The sequence below is a fragment of the Atta colombica genome, unplaced genomic scaffold, assembly GCF_001594045.1.
Source record: "Atta colombica isolate Treedump-2 unplaced genomic scaffold, Acol1.0 scaffold160, whole genome shotgun sequence".
Lineage (NCBI taxonomy): Eukaryota > Metazoa > Arthropoda > Insecta > Hymenoptera > Formicidae > Atta > Atta colombica.
In genome coordinates, this window is record NW_017259251.1 from 163,206 (window position 1) to 182,377 (window position 19,172).

The following is a 19,172-nucleotide window of genomic DNA, read 5'->3' on the forward strand; positions in this document are numbered from 1 at the left end:
ATAAATAGAAATTTATCTAGTAGCATCATAGAATTAAGACAATTAATTGTTACGCAAAGATATTTATATCAAAAGAAAATTAAAAATTCTCATGCATAATATATTCTACATATAATACAAAAGAGTTATCTTTGTAACATCTAAACGTTCAGAATATAGTCAGAATAGAAAAAAAATGCTTTCACGTAGAAGTTAGCTGAACAATAAAACATGAGTTTAGGCCATTGTTCGTGTTCTCAGTATGACAACTAATTAGTTTTACATTGCTTAATTTTTTCAAATCAAATTTAGAAATTCGCGCAAAAAATTGCAAAGCGTAAACTAATACATATTTAAGAAAACGATGTTAATAACATACTGACGTAATAAAAGATAAAAGAATGAGTAATTATTTTGGATGACTCGCTTATGCCAAATTATAAAACTAGAAATCGCGTGAATAATATAATGTCGTTTTTTTCCTAACCTTGAAGGAACGAGTTTGGGCGATGGCTTGCATTATCAGTGTGACATTTCACTTATCTTATTGTTACTTAAAATGGTTGTACTAAAAGAAATTTTTTTACAAAGCAATCAATTTAATAACAACTTACATGAAAAGATAATAAATATTAAATTATCCCAAATAAATAGAGAGTCAATTTACGTGGACGAAAGAATTCTGCGTAATGTCTAAAGTGCATTTCACAATCCTAAGAACAAACTGTGAGAAAATAACGGATATTAAATTATCCTATAAAAATGTTATAAAAATCCAGTTTATGTAGACAAAAGAATACCTATCCCTTTCATTTGACCTCGAAATAAATTTGGGTCATGAGTTTGGGTTCGCGGTAACGCCTAATTTTATTGTTTTGCAGGTGAACAAAACAAATGTACTGGTTCTCTTTCTTTGACGTTAATTAATATGATCGGCAATTGTAGGTTATAAATGCCAGCGTTACACGCGGAAAGTTGAAGATACCAAGTAAAGGGCAACTGGTTTTAACATTTTATACGTGGTCGAGAGAAGAGAAAAAGAAAAAGAAGAAAAGATGAAGAAATAGAGAGAGAAAAAACGAAAGGAGGATACCTCGATTGCGAAAAGCAATTCCTCGCCAATCTTTGCCTTCCTCATTGAGAAGGCAAATGACGCGATTCCATTTACGAGGAAATCGAAAGCGAAGAATAAAATTGAGTTGATTTTATATCGCCGAGTGCATGTTCACTTTCTTTTCAGATTAGTTAAAAGATCATGCAACGTTTGGGAAGTAGTTGCGGTCATCAAGATAGCCATATCAAATTTTTATCTATACGCTTGCTATATGTCACGTAACGTTTATATACAGTCACCTATAACGCAACATCCGAACGTATAACTCGTACGTTGCGATATCAGAATGCAATCGGTTTGTACTTATGTAGAGCAATAGCTACGAATTGCAACAGATAGATTGCGTATTATTAGCACCGCATCAAGATTTGAATGTAATTATCTCTCAAAAAAATTATACACTTTACACTAAATTAATTATGTAGAATAAATGTATGGGTAGACCAAATTCCACAGGATCAACTCGTAATAATGATAAATGTTTAACTGGTTGCATGTGTTTTATTCGAAAAGATTTTAGAATTTCAAGTTATTATTTTTAAGAATGACTCCTACAAGATTTTCATTGAAGTTAAAAGGTTTTATTTCAGACGGCGTTAGTCATTGGACTAATATTATCATAGTAGCTCAGTCACTTTTAATAATGTATTATTTTTTGTTAGAGAGATGCGTGCAAAGATAATATATCAAATTAAGTTTCCTGGAAGTTTCGTTTTATAGGTGCCAAGCCTTCTAAACAGGTCTCAAGTTTACTACCCATATTGAAATGATTCGATACATTTTGAACGATGTAAATTTATGATATTTACTTTGTCGAAAGTCTTTTATAAAAAGGAAGAATCGTTAATTTTATTACGATGTGCGAATGCGTTCATTTCCCATTCGCAAAGCGATACAATGAATGGTGAACTAATCAGGATAGGATTAATCTTGCGTTCAATGACTTTCCTTCGGTCCATCATACGCTTATGGACAGCAGGAAGAAAAGTGGCCACTTCCGGAATGCGAGAATGTCAGTCGAGATATATCGAGTATCGTGAGAAATCACTCGACTACCGGAGCCCGTGCTTCTACTTATTACATCGTTATACTGAAATTTCAGCTGTGCATAAATTCCATTACGAAATGTAGATTATTAAAAAAAAATGTAATTCAAACTATATATATATCGTCTGTGATTTTTTATAGGAAACTTGTTTCCTTTGAGAGATAAATTTTTTCTACGCCATCGTGGCGTTTATATTCACGAGTTCTTGATAAATCTTAGCAATATACCGGATGTTTTCCAAGTTAGATTCCATTGAGATTTCATCTCGGATTTCATATAGACATCGTAAAATTATACTGGCGCATAATTCATTTATTGCTTTCTTGATCAAGTTGAAATTGACTTTTGCTTAACTTTCTCGCAACTTCTTAATTTTCAACATTGAATCTCAATAACTGATTAAGAAATTAAAATTCCTCTTTTAGGTAAAGTTCACTTGAAATTAAATAAAAAACAAGATTTCGCTATTAGGTTTTCTTAACTAAAATCGCGAAAAAATTTTTAATCACTTATAACACAAAAAACTCTTGACATTAATTTTCAAATGATGAAACTTTAGACAAAGTATTTTAGATAAGTAGGAAAGTATATTAGTATAAGGTAATAGCTACAAATAATGGAGATGGATTCATCGTATTAATGTAGTGTAATATTTTGATGTGATAGCTGCGAAATTTTTTTCTCTTTCTCTCTTTCTCTCTTTCGATTTCGCTGTAATCGCGAATCCAGAGTTCGATGTATTACCGAATATATTTTCCTTTTTCATCGTGAGAATGCTCTATGCATTCATATCAAACAAATTTTCTCCCTTTGCTTTCTTTTCGCGCCACGAAATTCTGCTGAATACTCATCTGCTAAGAAAGCGGCAATGATGTGCGATCGAGCGTGGTACAAGGTGTTGTTGCATGCACGTTCGCGAATCAATGTATCAACGACGATGAGGAAAAAAGAAAGAAAGAAAGAGAGAAAAGTGAAGAAGCGAGACAAAATTATATTATGCAAAGTAGGAAGATATTTCGAGAACACGCCAATGTCACGTCAGAATTAAAGTCAGGTTTTTAATACAGTGCTCGCGCCAGACGACGAGTCTCGAATAAGAATCCAACGCATGAGACACATGTATCGCATTTCAAGGCTACTATATATTTCTTTTTTTTTTGTGTCAAAACGATTAATTCTGCTTCTATAGCGTCTGTTCCCGTAGTGCATTTAAAGCAATTCGCATCTACGTTGCTCGAGGAATGATCTCTGTAGAAAAATATAGTAATGATCGAAGGTAGAGTTAATGAATGATATCAAGAATTGAATAAGGTAGTATTGAGCAAGCCAGTGGAGTTTTATCAAACAATGATTATTCTGTTCGCCGATCGATAAATACTGAACTGAATAAATATTGAACTGCACAAAAAGCAATATGACTCTCTTCTTTAGTCTTAATGATATCAATGACAAAAATGTTTTAAAAGCACACAATTTGCATATTGTTGTACTGTATTGTAATTACTGTACCTTTATAATAATGAAGGTAATGAAGGTAGATGTAAGGCTCTAACGAATTTAGATTCAATATTACAATATTAGGTCTATTCGAGCCACCGTCTATTCGCGTCGGCTCTAATATTGTATAATATATATACAATATTATATAGCTCTAATATTGTATTTAATACTGTATTTTTTATTTATTCTATACATGGCAAAAAAATATAGAAAATTAATCATTGTACAGTATAATAATTATTTTTCTAAATTGTTTCTTTTATATTTTATAGAAAAAAGAAATAGAAGAATAATTATTATATATTCTATATATTTTCTGCTACATTTAGCAAAGAAAAAATATAGAAAAATAATTATTATACATTGAAAATTATATGAATAATAAAATTATATATGACAAAGAGTAAATCATATATCTACTTTTTTCAAGCATTCTTGATTTTGAGAATTAAATATTTCGCGCGCAAGTATTGCATCTCGCAAGTGACTGGCGCGTGCATCGTACAATATGGTTCACTCGCTGTATTAACGCATGTTCAGCAGACTTTCTCTTATGGTCTAAACGAGAGGACAGTGCCATAAGCGGTATTTGGAATACATAGTCGTTCTCGAGGACGCTCACAGCCGCGAGGCACTGATTTCCGTCGTTGCAAACATTAATTTACACAGCCGTCTGTCTAGTATCGCCATTTCCGGCTTATCGACAAAAAATATAATTTTTTTGTAGGTATGTTTATCAAGGAAAACACTCTCTATATGACATGCGACTGTCATATTGCATCGCCGCGTCAGACAACGGAGTAGTCATGACGAATCAAAACTGTAGTCTCTGTGTAATAGAAAGTAGAAAAGATTTTATAAACTTTAGAAGAACCTCGGAAAATAATTCAATATCAAAGGATATCAATTGTTTTTTTTTTAGTCCTTTTTTTAAACCTATATAAATTAACATCAAACGCGTAGAAAATTTTTATTTAGAAATCACGAACTAGCTCATAAATTATATTTAATTTTTGTATAGGAAACTTCCGTTTCATTTGAAATTTCATCTCATAAATCCAATCTTGAAAAATCTCGCATATATCATACAAAAGAATATAAAAATCGTAACAAGTCTTTGTATCTGATGCTTGTTATTTATTATGTGTAATTGTGCATACATTTTTCTGAGCAGGTTTATTACCTGTTTACTTCCGACAAAAAAGCAACCACTTAAACGATGTGCGTATCGTGACAGGATCATGTGTTATATCGTAAGTACGCATGTACGTACATATGTTGCGGTCCGTAACTGCGCGCATCTATAAACGTGAAACTTGAAAGAAATAAAGTGAATTCTCTGTGGCTTGCTCTATGGTCTCTCTTTTTATAGTTCCAATAAACTCTTTTTTGTTAATTCCTTCGAAGTTGCTGTTTTTCGAGACAATAAACCTAGCAAATAAACTTGTGTTTCCTTATTTAAATTATATTAAATCGATTAAATGAATTTTATATGATCAACACTCACTTTCTCATAAGTGAATGACAGTGAAATGGCATGCGTTTCATGTTTACGTTACATGTTTAAAGTCATTAAAAAAACAATAATAAGATAATCTAGATAATCTAGATAAGATAATCTAGATCACTGTACGAATAAATCAAATAAATAATGGTTGAGATTATATTTTAAAATGCCTAATATTTTTATATATAAGTTCTAAACACAATTATATAAATTATGTGCCGCCGTCAAACTTGAAGTAATAAACTAAAGTTGAAATAATAATTATTATATTTAATATTGATTCATCGACTTGATAATGATTATTAGTATTTTAAAAACAGATGTAAAAAATTTATTGTGAAAAATATTATCTTATTAAAAAATAAATTAATTAATAAAATATTTCTTCACCTTAAAAAATTTCGTTCTCTATTTGATTCGTTCTCTATTTGATAAGGTATAACAAATATAATTATTTAAAGTCTTTTCATTTCATGGACCGTGTCAGTGAACGAGGTGCTCAGGGACACGTTCGCAGACTGAAACCGCCCCTCTCTGTGTTTCATTCTGCGCGCATTCCCCAGCTTGGCAGTGTCAATATGGGAACCACTTCGCCTTGATGCATTTTTCAGGTCCGACCAGATTGACGGTCAGTCGCGACTCAAGGAGTCCGGAAATCAGTCTTATAAAAATCATGGGTGTGCACCGTTCCCTTGAGAGAGATAAACAAAGAGAGAGAGAGAGAGAGAGAGAGAGGGGGGGAGGGAGGGGGAGGAAGAGATAGAACATAGGTCCTATCGACCTCCCTGAACATATGAGAAATGCGTTTCAGACGAGGACTAGTGTACAAATACATAAGAGTGTACTTCCGGTAGAGTTCCCTTTCACCTTCGAAGAGTCTTTGACTTCTTGATTTTTAGTCACCTTATAGTTTTCTCTCGCATGTCGGATGTGCATTGCACTTACATCCTTTTGCATAAACACACATGATAATCATTATTATCTTCGATTGGTTAAAATACGGATGCTGTAAATTTTTTTATAGGAAGCTTATTTTATTATTCATAATAATATGTTGCCCTTAGCTACATAGATAGCATATGTCAATAACAAGAATGTTAAAGAAAGTTGGATACTTATTTAACAGATAGTTATTTAACGAATATTTATAATCCGATATTTTGTGCCTGTCACTAACTTTCTAATTTTTAGCAAATATACGTATTTACTAACAAAAAAATTAAATCTTCTGTTTAAATTAATAAATTTTAAATATAATTAATTAGTTTAACGTTATTGTCTAAACTTATAGCGTATTTATATTAATATATTCAAAATAAAGTATTAATAAAATTCTTCATTATGTTCTGATGACAAAGTATGAAAGTATTTATATACGTATACACTTTACAAAGTATCGAGAGATTCACACTACGGGAGAACATTTTGTCACGCATTGAAATCCCCAATGCTTCAGAAACTTTGACAAGTGATTGGCGAGATCTGCACAAGTCTTCAGAGCGACGGAGATTTTAATGAGCGCAATAGCGCAATAGCGCAGTAAGTGTGACTAATCGGTAAGTTTCGATCATTGTAAACTGATTTTTATGACATTTTTAGAATAATAGCACGTATAATAGTTTTTAAGTCATGAACAGGCGAGCGTTAACGCGTTAAAAGGATAATGATTATTCCTTTTTGGCGACGTTAAAAAAACTGCGAACGGATGAATAACGAACACCTTATCTGTAATCGGAAGTCGTGCGTGTCACGTATTCTTTTATGGATCTCTTCTCCAAGTTTTGGTTCCACAAAACTGGTATATGATTCGTAACTTTGAAAATCATGCGAGAGATAATCAGAAACGTTCTAAAATCTAGATTCTTATCGTAATTGCACATCTCTCCATACATTATCCATGTGCACCGTTATAACTGCTTAATTCCTTATAAATAGTTGTCAGTATCATTTCAACAACGTGTAGATATCTCTGAATTATATCCAGAAAAGATACTAAGCCTAAAAGCCTAAGCCTATATTTTTTAAATTCTCTCCAATTAACTTTTTGACACTTATTGGCGACATTTCAAAAACTTAGAAAGTTTTTAGTCTCATAAAGCATCAAAGTATTTTCTTTGCAAAAAAACTTTTGCTGAAAAAAATATTAAAATAAAGACATTCTCTTAACTATTAAAATATTGATATTGTCTTTATTTTAATATTTTTTTTAGTAACAGTTTTTATAAAGAAAACATTAACGAAATTATTTTGATGTTTTGAGAAATTAAATTTTAAAATTTATTTTAAAGCATTTAAAAAAATTTTAAAAACGTCGCAAAATGTTCAAAGTTAAGTTACTAAAGAATATTGTAAAATATCATGATGGCTTAATTTTTTCTGGGTATAATTCATAAATATCGCATGCGTTAACATGTTTACAGTACTATTGAATATTAAGCAATTATAATAACACGCTTGAATATGTTTTTCAATATTTTTTTCAACAAAGTTTTTGCATAAAAGAATTATTATAAGTTTCGGATAAAAAGTATTATCCCTTATATTTTTACAATATATTATTTCGAGAGCGTGATGAACAGTAGACTAAGTTACTATTCACGCTCTTGGGTCGTCGTATAATATATTAAGCAAGATAATTCGTTATCTCAAGTTCCATTGAACAATTTGCGAGTCAATGAATGTCGTGGTTAATGCCACCGAAATTTGCAAATCTCATTAAAACCGGTTTGCATGTATATACGACGATGATCCTCTATGTGATAGAAAAAGGTAAGGCATATTCTAATGAAAATACGGTGACTAAACACTGATTTTGCCGGTTTTACTGCTGGTTGACGCTATATCGACGATACGACCGATGGACGACCCCAGTTCCATGAATTTCGAGAAAGATACATGCAAAAAAACGATACCGGAGACGCGTCGGTTGAAAAAAAAACAGCATCAATACATTCGCCTGTAACTTTGTCTTCTCTATGCGTCATGGATCGTACGGTAAAAGTTTCTATGTGTTCTTTATTAGTTAGTCAACGAGAGACAAACATTATTTCATTTAAAAGAAAGAAAAGGAATCGCGCGCAGTCTGAACAGGCACCAAATTGTCTGAGGATCGTGAAAACATATGATTATCATATTGTTTTTATCTGGTCTTTTTATTGATGACAAATTCAGACAGACCGGTTGCTTGCGTTTGGTGGAAAAGTGCCATCTGCAAGATATCTCGGTCTTATTTAGCATCGAAGCAATTTGCTGCGTTTTATTATATATAGAAGAGCTATAATTTAATTTTACACCCGGGACAAGAACATAAAAATTCTCCCCCTGTCATATAATTTCAGAATAGTAGAAATCACGAGAATTTTAAAGAAAACAATGAAAAACATGTAACTTGAGATATGTCGTTCATATCGTGCGATTTATCATTATATAAATCAAGTCAATGTGTATATTTCGTGTGGGCCGACAAAGCTTTCTCTTTAATGAAATAAATGACTGTGCGTTTATATAAGAATATCGTGCATTTATGACATTTAGCAATTGTGCACAGTACATTGCACGAATATCCCCAACCGTGTTTCAAAATATTTGTTCTACGTTCTAAGGTTATCACGATTTACCTTTTTGATTAATTCGATCAATTGCAAATATTGTTTTCATGACTTATCTAAACATCTGTAAATCAAAAGTTTACCGTATCCAAATCTTATAATTGAATCGTTTGTGCAACTTGCGTCATACGCAAGGCCGAGTTTAGCAAGAGAGATAAAAATCTCCGTTTCATGCTTTACCTAATTCTGACTTTGAATCAAACTTTTTACTTGTTCGTTAACTCTGTTACTTTAGACCGAACGATGCAATTACTTTTACGTCTTTTTACACAAACTGAATACAAGTTTGCTTCATCATTACTTCATTCACAGCAAAAATCAATTACAACATACAATTGTTTGTGTCAACAATTTAATTAATGATGGTAGTGACGATATTTGATGTAAGTGACACTCAAAATGTTTCACTCATTTAATACTTCTGTCTTTTTTTCGCGTCTCAAAAATGGCCAAGTTTGCCTTGAACGCACATCGAAACTTGAGCCATTCAGACGATCAGTGGCAAACTATATGTAAATCATAACTTTTTATGTCTGTTTGTAACAATTCGTAATTCGAAAATTTATTAATAAGTCTCAATGTTATTTCGAGATTAGACGAGAATTCTAATTAAGAAGATATGGACTTGATAGAGGTACAAAATATTTCAGATTATATATTTTTTATCTATGGATTATTTAACTAATTAAAATAAATTAATATAGATGCAGAGAGAATAATCACACATTTTTAAGTTACACGTACTTGAAAAGAGTCTTTTATGTTCGTTTCTATTATGTAGATTAACTTTAATCTTGGTTCAACTAACTCTTCATCTTTTTCTAATTTTTAGAATTAGATTAAAATTAAACTACGTACATTGATAGAAACGAGCATTAGAAACGCGCGAGAAAAAGTAACAAATCTTATTTTTTATTTCAAATTATCAAGAATCAGAAACTAAGATTATGTGAAGTAAAAATTATTTTATTGAAATATCACTGATGAAATTAGTTAAGTATAATAATATATAATATATTATAATAAGTATAATAATATATTGAAAATGTGATGAATTGCTTTTAAAATGTTTTCATTAATATTAAAAGTAGGATTATTTACATTATTATAATCGTCACAAAGAATAATAATGTGTAATTCAATAACGAGATTGAGATTTAATAAACATACTCACATCACTCCGGTGATGTATGATATTGAATTATTATGTATATATATGTAAAGTAATCAGTGCGTAATGAACGTGATGAGATGTATAAATTGACTCACACAGCTGACGATGCTCATGCGACGTAGAGTCGAAGACTTCGGGAGAGACCTATCCAAGTTGGATTGACTGACATGAAGACACTATCACGAACTGTCAGGCTTATTACTTATATATGTGCTCTTATGGTTTTATATTTTGTGAAACACGTGATCTAAAACATCACCCACTGCGCATGACAATAATTTCCAAGAGATAGATGACGACGGACTCCGAGGAATGATATAGTATTTGTGAAAAGTGTATGTTTTTTTTTCACCCACGTGAACTGGTTCTACCCGTTTGCGCTCTCGGCACAATAAAGCGATTTGTTTCTCTTTTCTCTTCTGAGCTGATTGCTTTTAACCATACAATAGGACATAAGTCGCCGCGATTGGCAATTTCCCCGGTGTTCTACGAACCAATCAATAATATTCTAATTAGATTCTCGCGGTGTTCTTGCCTCATATCCTCGCGCCAAACGCGTTTAGAATTAATTACCAAGACAAAAAAAGAAAAGAAGAAGAAGAGCGTGAGAAAAAACTTGTTTCACTATCCCGCAATCGAGAAATTATTTTAAGTTTGCCATTTTACTTTTATCTTAATTAACCAAAAACTTGTCGAAGCGCGCGCCATTAATATTGAGATTCCATCGAGATATTTTATAATTACGAGCTATTCGATTGCGATAAGTGTTTATCTTCTATCTTCTTTTTTTCTGCAAACTACACAAAATAATCATCAAGTGTATTTCACATCGCGTGTTTGCCAGAGTCGATTAACATGCATAATATCGTCGTCTTAACGCATTCTTCCGCAATTCACGGAATATTCCGTGTTTTCTACCTGTCTTTTCCACTAGTTACCCGCGGCTACAGATTACTCCATTTTTCTCACTTACAACAGTGGCGAAAGATAACGAGATGTACCGTAAGCTAATTTACGGTATATCCGCAATAATGCATCTCTCAGCGGCTTCTCGCGATAATTATATCGGCAACTGTGTGCGATTAGTTTCCGCGAATGTTACTATCGGTACGTTAACGTAACGCGCCTAATCACCTCTCAGATGGTCAATATGCCACGCCGCGTGTAACGAACGAACGTAATTACTTTGTGCAAGAGGTAAGTGACCTTTCGATAATCGGGTGGCTTCAGAGAAATTTCGATTGCGTAAAAGCTGTCAATGGGGAGTCATCACCTCTATGGGGGGAAGAGCACAAGGCAGATTGCTGTACGCCCGTAATGCGCCTCGCCGTTATGCAAGATACGCAACGATGCAGAAGTCACTCATGCGGGACCTATCTACGCAAGGACACTCTCGGGAATAGAGTTTTCAGCCCGCGATACGGTGCAATCGTTGTTTGTGCAATGTTAAAGACCTCGGCAATGAGGACAGATATGTGGCAGAAATTAGTTCACGCGTTTACACGGAGAATTGACTCGACGTTACGCTGTTTACGTACGATTCTATCGCGCACTTTAGCGCTTACTACAATAAACATGAATGTACAAAAGAAAAATTATGATTTCTTTGAAAAAAAAAAAAAATAAAGAGATTAATCCTTTTCGCCCGTAACATTCGTTACTACATTGATGGCTGCAACTTTTAGATTTTATCAATGTAACGCGAAAGTGATGATAAATCTTTTGAAAGTAATTTCTGGAAAAAATTTAGCTCAAAATAAAGTTTGTAAAAAACAATTAAAAAATTTTAAAACGTCGCTTGCCATCGGACATTAACCTTTAAAAAAGTAAGTAGATGGAGTGGTACAATATTTTTTTATCTTCTTTCTTTAAAATCTTATTCTAGAAAAGGAAAATAAAAAGTATTGTCCAACTGCCCAAAAATCTTGAAATTTATTATTTTTACATTTCTTTATCTTATCTACAAAAGTATAATTAATGTAAAAAAATTTAACTATAAAATATAATAGTAGTTAAAATATTATGCTATAAAATTAAAAATTTGTTTGTGATGTTCTGAATATTCCAATTTGGGTATTTTTAAACCAACTACTTATTTAAAGGTTAAAATCGCGAACTATTGAGAACTTGAAATCTAATTAAGCCTCGAGCTGTTCGCAGCAATCAAGTAATCGCGAAGTTATACAAGTAAAACGAGAATTTGTTGATTGTATCACGAAAATACAACATGAAAATTCCAGGATTCGAAACAACTCGATTCTCATTGATCCATTTTGTATTATTTCCATCGCTCTCTCTCTCTGATTCAGGCGTGGTCAAACTCGCGAATGTTTAATAGCAATCAACCTCGACTCGACGCCTCGTTTCACATTTATCGTCGTCGCATCAATTGGATCAATTTCACGTTGTTACTGCGGGTCTGTCATCGCGATGCGACAACCTTGACCTGTATCGAACTAGACCGATCCTTAAAGTAGGTTGAGTTAAGTATGTATGCATATTTCGCAACGCTGTTCCCAACACCAATTTCACTTCGACCGTGACTCGAGTCGGAAAGCAACATGGTATAGCCTCTCGCGCCGTCTCGTTCTTTTTAAACCGGCTGATGTATACTTTTCCAAACGCAGCGATGTACAAAGTACGTTCTCTCTCACCCAAGCGTACATTCTTGAGTGTCTACATTATGAGTACTTTATACTATATTCTACTTTATGAGTAATAATATTCGTATCTTCTTTTCCTAGATATCTGCAAATCCTGTCGAGTCGACTTTCGAAATTATCTAATACCAACCTATAATTTCTCATAGATATCTCAATAGATTATTCGATTATTTAATGGAGTATGCAGAACAGAGATAATATAGGTATTCGATATCCTGAAAATAGATCACTTTCTTTATATTATGTGAATAATTTAGACTCTGAAGAATATAAATCAAAAGCAATATAGCAATTTTTTACATGTTTTTTCATATTAATGGGGAAAAAACTGTGCGAGGAAAACCACACCGCGCTCTCTCTCTCTCTCTCTCTCTCTCTCTCTCTCTCTCTCTCTCTCTCTCCCCCTCTATTTATCTATCTTAGAATTATCCTTCAGTCGTTGTAAGAAGAAATTAAATTTCGAAGTCACGTCATTTCTTTACACAATTCCGGATGTCTGTTAATCAACGTAATACATGGCTTACCCGACATGATGACGAAACAGAAGCTATCGACGGTAACGCCACTGTTTAATCTCTTCAGTCAGCAGATTACAATTAGGATGGTAGTGTGAAACACTCGATATGTACCTAACGCATAATGAAATGTCGCTTTCAGACCGTGCGATAATGACGACATTGAGCGTTACCGGTGACACACCGGTGTCTCTCGTTGTGATTGTCAACAACGAGTTAATTCTTTCAACATTCGAACACGGGAAACGCAATACGTACAAAAATTAGCTAATAGCCACGCAGCCTCGTGTTGAAAGAAAAGAAAAAGAAATTGACTTTTTTCCTATTGTTTTCGTTAAAAAAATTCACAATTTAAATATAATTTTTTGTGATAAATGAAAAACATTTTATCACTAAAAAATTATTAGAGCAGACAAGAATTAAAATTAAAAATTACCTAGTATAAGGGACAGATTCTACAAACCCATGTCTGAAAGAATAATAATTCAAGATCTCGATCATCACAACAATTTTGTTTTTGCAAAATAAAAAAAGGAGGAAACATTTTAAATTATAAAAGAAGTGTTATCGGTGCTATTTATATGTTCGCCACGGGACATAGACAAAAATTAAATGTCACTGTTTAAATTCTTACGTAAACTGCGGAGAAATTAATTGCATCATCTTTTTATATAAATATAAACGCACACGTTCGCAAAAACGCTAATATAAAGCACACGTATGCGAATGAGTAGAAGAAAACAGCCGAACATTCAACATTGACATTCACATTAGTTTCAATTTTCTTATTTTTCCACACATATTTCCGTAAATCCACGTGGGTATCAGACCGCATTTGCATAAATAAATTTTAATTTCCTCACGGGCAAACTTGTACTTTGGCGAATCACTATCCGACGCGATCGACGAACGATAGCGTAAAAAAGAGGCTCGCGCCAGTCGTTTGTCACTGTATACGGTATTTTTTATCAATTTCCTGCACGTTAAATTAATTACGACAACTGTTATTATGTCTTCGCACCTAACGGCAAAGTATTTTTTTTTAATTGGTGCAGCGGTTCTCAGCCTTGACCTGCATTCATATCATAAACCATGATGTATCCACAATGATTTGCAGTTCGAGTCAGAATTCAGACCAACATGATGAAACGAATCTACGCGTGCCAACTGACATACGCATATTTTGTACAGAGTGTACACAAAACATACATTCGGATTTCGACACAGATCAGAGAAATTAAACAGGTGGATAAAAGATACATTCAAGATTAGCTCAGGAGTAAGAAACTTTCGAATCACCAAGAAATTAAGATAAAAATTAATCGGATTCTCATCCTTTCGGACAAAAAAAAGAAATATTTAAATTACGATAAATTTTTGAATAAATTAATATCTCAGTAATAATAACACAAAGCACGCTTGTAACACAAAGCACATCGGTTCCGCATTTATAAGAATTTGATTCTATTACTTATTCAATTTTTTTAGCTGAACTGGTGCAAAAGTTCAGTTAAATAGAACAGGTCTAGTGCAACCACCGACGAGATACTAAGATCGGTCATAGTCAGTTCTTATTTCAAGACCGTCTTAAGTAATGTCTTAATCCTAGTAATCATTGTTATTTTTGGTTACCTTCCCGATCGCAGCAGAGTTTGTGAAACCCTGTAATTTTATCACGTTATATCTCTAGCTTGATTACGTATTTTTTAGCTTAAAACGTGTAACATTTATATACTCGAAGTCAGACAAAGAGAGAAATATGAATCAAATAAATAATATTTTGTTTTCAATTAATTACAATGCTTCAAAGAAATTTTATTGGAAAAATTCGCAAAAAATGACTACTTTGGATAAAAAATTCTCAAATTTTTAAATTTAATGTTTAAGCAAAAACCCGTAGGATGTTTTTAGTTGGTTCTTTAGATTAACAAAAAAAAAAATATGATATGAATCGCCCAAAAATATAATTATTTGAACTAGCGAAGATCGACATTTTTGAAAAATCTATATATTATAAGTTTACAATTAATAAATAAAATTTTATTATTTAAACAATGTAAAATGATAAATAAAGGATTGTACATATATAAATATTATTATAGTATATATAATTATTATAGTATATATAAAGTATAGTATAATTAAGTATAATTAAGTATAATTAAGTATAGTATATATAATTATTAGAATTTAGTTTAGAGGATGATACAACACTCATTCTAAAGCAATACATCTGTCTCGGCTGAGCGATCTCCGAAGACTGACAGAGATTATAAAATTTCTACTATTTATTATAGTGAAATAATTCTTTTTACTTCTACATTTTCGTGTACTTACTTTTACTATCCGAAATTCAGTAAACATATATATTAATAAAAAATAAAGGGATACCCTCAGAACGCCGAAAACTTACAAGCTGGTCACGTGTGGGTCCCAAATATTCTCTTTGATCTTTCGACTATTTTCACATTGAGAATAATGCAAAAAAATATCCTTGCAAGCTTATCATATCTATGAAACGTAAACAGTTATTTTTTTCAGCCTCAATTCGAATCTTCAAATTATATTATAACAAAGTTACAGCAATGTAAAAAATCGCATAGGGTACATTGAACCCATGAATTGACTTGTTAGAGTTAAGATACTAATGTGGCCCTCTGATTGGTTCATGATATCTCAAGACAGAATTTAAGTTTTGAATATAAGAACTGATTATGAATACTGGCTATAGAATATATATTTCACAAACACTCTGTATACATTCACGAATTACGCGCGTGACATGAGATGCACGAAAATGAAGAACTTGGGGCTTATATCATCACCGAATTGTGCCAAGAATCTAAAATGGAAATCTTTTTCGGATCTTCTCACCAAGTGAAGACTCAAAAAAGTCAAGCTTGGTATGTAGATAAGCCGACACACACGTGACACGCACGAAAAATTCGTCGGGCTAGTGGCGCGAGAATAAATCTCTGTCGACTTACGCATTTCCATAGTTTCAGATGTTGAGGTCATTGCCCCAGAACTACTAAATTTTTTAAAGAAATATAATCCTTTATAAACAAGAAGAAAAAAGACTTTCTTGTACCAATTGTTCTTTCCGAATTGTCATTCATTGCAATATCTTTCTCAAAATGAGATTGTAAATTTTTATCTAATTGATTTTTTTTCATTGTCATTTATCTCTTTGTCAATACACGTAAACAGTTTAATACATCAATGACTTTTTTTACTTTTCTTTTTTTTTTTTACCAAAATTCGATTTATTTTTCAACATAGTCTCTTTTAGAAAAGTCACTGATTTATCAAATTGTCCACATATATAAATAAGTGTGTTTGATATAAAGAACGACGTGTGATATTTGTGATGATTCAAACGTGGAACTGCCACTCTGTGGAACAGCTGTACATTAAAGTTCCACTTGCAAGTGCTACCTCTAAATGTAACTGACGCTGTAACGACGGGGCTATTAGTAATAATGACAGACAAGACCGTACATAAAAATAATAATCACTGCAAGAATGTTTGCCGCTACGTGGCCATTTTTTCTTGACTGGTGCATTTTAAATCCTTGCTTAAATCCAGGTCAAAGTTGTAAAGCGCGTCGTGTACATAAATAAATAGCACACGTATTTTTGCAAATAAAGATCATTAACCACGCGACTGTGAGTGATGTGTCGGACTGATGATTACTCCATTACGAAGAAAAATAAAAATTACGATCTGCTAATTTTGATTGCACATATATAATTGACTGAGTGCCTGCAATCTTTTTTGATAAATTTTTCAAAGAATTCTTGCTGAGTAATCACACGAATATAAATCTCTAATCTAGACGAATATAGAACGTATATGAATAACGGTATCGAAGAGATTTTATTCTAATCTCGAATTTAGGTAGGAAAACATAAATTACATAATTCCTATAGTCAACGTAAATCCGGATTTATCTTTCTTAACGGTAACTGTTATCTGATGCCCGTTTCCATCAATGTGATTAAACTTAATCTAATTCTAAAGATCCAATTTTAAAGATTAGAAAAAGAAGAAAAATAAGTTGAATCGAGATTACAGTTAATCTACGTTGATGGAAAAGGATATGACTTCAATTTAAGTTTTCATTTAACCGTATCGTAATATCTAGTGTATTACTTAATTTGCGTATTAATTTTTTATATGTTTTTACGATATTTGTGGCATAATAACATAAAAGTTTTAAAATTGTAAAATACATGGAACAAAATTATCCATGTAAAAACGTGACCCCCATAGGTCTTCGCGCTTGATTGAACATAGACGGATGCTTATGATATCTGTGAGACCTATTTGAACTACGTTAACATTAATAAGTCCACATACCTGAAATATAGAAAATCGCTTGGCACGATTGTTCCCTTCGCTATATAAGATACTGGCAATTCCTCGCAATCAAGGACACGTTACATTATATACAAGGTGCAATGAATCAATCGTTTGTCATGTGCAAATTATAATTCGCATCTCGATACTAAGATAACAAATTAACCCTGTCATTCTAATGAATCGTGATATTTGAACTATTTCTGATCGATAAATATATATACCTGCATGCTAAAATATTCGAGAAATATAAAACTGTGTGTTAAGATTATATAGCAATCCTTGGTCGTCACAAATAATATTTAAAAAAAGAAATAAGAAGAAATAATGTTATATTATTACGTACTACTTGAAGAAACAAGAAGAAGAGAGAGAACCATTATTGCACACAAAAATAAATTGTAAAAAATATATAAATTGTATAAATTATATAAATTATATCTCATGTGTAGAAATAAAGAAAAAAAGAATCTTAAAAGATCTTAAAAGATTAAAAAAAAAAGATCTTATTGCTTTTTAATTTAATCTAATAACAAGAATTATTCTTTTTAAATTAATTTTATTAAAGAATTAATTATGCATAAATGAAATAATTATCGTTAAACTGAAGCGTGTTTCAATTGTATTACCAATCGCATTTAAAAACTATGCGATTAATGTTTGTGCAAGTTGTGCAGCAACCGAATCGACTCGATATCTTTCTTTTGATATAAGAAACAGAATAAATTTATGTAACATTGTTATTTAAAGTTACACAACTATTCTCTTGACTAAAAATTCTACTAGTTGCACAATTTCTACGATAGCGGTAAGTAAACAATTCTTTTTCAAGAATAATAATGAAAATTTCTTGTTGAAAGGAGATATTATCGTGAAATCTCTTAATAACAGGCAATTTACCGTTATGTGACGATAAGTGTGTGATATAATATGTGTGTACAGATAATCGGAATATTTTAGGACTTTTGATTATCATAGATTTAAATTATTATTTTAATGTTCCATGTTGAATAAATATTTGAGATTAGCTTTTAAAATGTAACATCGACGACATTTACACATGACTTTTTCACATATCTTTTTCATTTACGGATAACTCACTTTGTTGAAAGAATCACAAAATTATATAAGGTAAAAATTTAATTAATTATTCATTCAATCACGGTATTCTCGTTTTGGATCGACTCCGATGATTCGACTTTCGTACTTCGGACCCTATTAGTATAATCTGAGTACTTGTCACTCAAGACATATTTCGCCATAGAGATCCGCAGTCTGGAAGGCGCGTGTCAAGGTCGCGCACATTTTTCCGCCATTGAATATTTAAGGTGACAGCTGCCGGAATTAATATTTGAATCACATAATGGCTATATTTATCCTGTGCACCTCCTATCCTGTGTATTTAGGCCGCGACGTATATTATAGATCTTTGTTTATCCTGTAAGTTAAACAAAGATAACTATCGTCGTGGACTAAGCGTAAACGTAGCCAATGTATTCGCCGACTTAGCCGATACAATTAAAAATATATTTATTTTATGTTTTGTAATTATAAAATGGGATAACTTAACCCAGAGAGGGATTAGGGTTATAACGATGAATAGAATCTACTATAAATATATTCTCATGAATGTAAAAACTATTTATGTTTACCCTGAATAAATAAGCTTTATATAAAATATATCATTAAATATATATATAT

General features: G+C 32.0%; 1 protein-coding gene across 6 annotated transcripts in view; it reads right to left on the bottom strand.

Moving 5' to 3' along the window:
• Positions 1-19,172, bottom strand: part of LOC108685840 (A disintegrin and metalloproteinase with thrombospondin motifs 8) — a 55,227-nt gene that overhangs the window by 23,032 nt on the left and 13,023 nt on the right. The window contains exon 1 of one of the 6 annotated variants that reach the window (XM_018190828.1): positions 10,026-10,091. The exons of the other annotated variants lie outside the window; for them this stretch is intronic. The gene's annotated coding sequence lies outside the window, so the exon portion shown is untranslated. Of the gene's footprint in view, positions 1-10,025; positions 10,092-19,172 lie in introns of those variants that run through there. 6 annotated transcript variants of the gene reach the window in all.